The sequence below is a fragment of the Macrobrachium rosenbergii genome, chromosome 1, assembly GCF_040412425.1.
Source record: "Macrobrachium rosenbergii isolate ZJJX-2024 chromosome 1, ASM4041242v1, whole genome shotgun sequence".
In the NCBI taxonomy this organism is placed as follows: Eukaryota; Metazoa; Arthropoda; class Malacostraca; order Decapoda; family Palaemonidae; genus Macrobrachium; species Macrobrachium rosenbergii.
In genome coordinates this window covers 59540964-59542047 of record NC_089741.1, presented here as the reverse complement: position 1 = coordinate 59542047, position 1084 = coordinate 59540964, and the positions used below count along the sequence as shown (strand labels likewise).

The window sequence follows — 1084 nt, the reverse complement described above, 5'->3', positions numbered from 1 at the left end:
CAAAGTTTGGCTCCAGTAAGAGTCTATGATTTAGCATCAACCAGTTTCTAGACTTTGATGCCAAAAGGATCCTGTCCTCAGACCCCAGATTCTAACGTTTGGACACAAATCAGATTCGAAACTTTCATAATCCCCGGATTCTAGTCTTTGAAGCAAAGCGTATTCTAGACTTAAGCAACAGCCAAACTCGAGACTTGACACAAATCAGATAACATTATTACTCGTTTACCTACCAGATTCTAGGCACCGTAGTAATTCAGCTTGAAGACAGTGATGCCAATCAAATCTACTAGAGTGCAACATCAGATCGTAGAATCTGACACCAACCTGATTCTAGACTAATGAATGAAAATTCTTTGTGAATTAATTATTTCTATCAAATTATCATACGACATTGTATGTATATATGTATGTATCAATCTTCGTAATAAAAAAAAAACAGAATGTTCTTTAAAGGTAGGAAAATTGCTGAATTCTGTCCCGATGTATACCTCCCTCCTAAATTTTATTCAGCATTTTTCCCTTCCTTGTTTTTGAAGTAATCCCCCAGGGGTCTGGCTCTGTTCCGCACCTGTAAAGCTCACCCTCGCGTATGTGAGCACGCACTTAACAGATTCAAGGAAAGTATTAGTAAATATCCGATCTCCATTAGTACCAAAAGCCTACCATAATGTTGGAAAAAAAGTTTCTCGGAAGGAGCTCGAACAATAAAAACCACGTACTTAATCAGTTTATTTTTCTGCTGTATCATCATAGATCCCAGAAAATTTTTTTTTCTTTTTTGCGAGTCAAATAGGAAAGGAGATGAAAAAGCTGGTTTCCCAGCATCCCTTCACAGCGTCAAGGGTTAGACCGAGCCATCAGTTGTCGCTGAGGATCGGTGGCGGTTGGCTGTTCACCTCTTCCGACCTCCCAGCCATCACTGGCGCGCTCTGCTGGAGTCAGGCGTGGACGCTGGCGTGATTGACCGTGAAGAAAAAAAAAATAGGAAACATTCCTAGCATATGAAAAACTATACGGACGTTTTGAGGGGAGCTCAGATATTCCGGTGAACTTTTCATGAACTTGTGTATTAGTTTTTAAA

General features: G+C 40.0%; 1 protein-coding gene across 1 annotated transcript in view; it reads left to right on the top strand.

Moving 5' to 3' along the window:
* The first annotated feature begins 1056 nt into the window (after positions 1-1056).
* The window catches only part of LOC136838890 (dipeptidase 1-like), a 176749-nt gene continuing 176721 nt past the window's right edge, over positions 1057-1084 (top strand). The window contains exon 1 of the mRNA XM_067104584.1: positions 1057-1084. This exon is cut by the window's right edge and continues 104 nt beyond it. The gene's annotated coding sequence lies outside the window, so the exon portion shown is untranslated.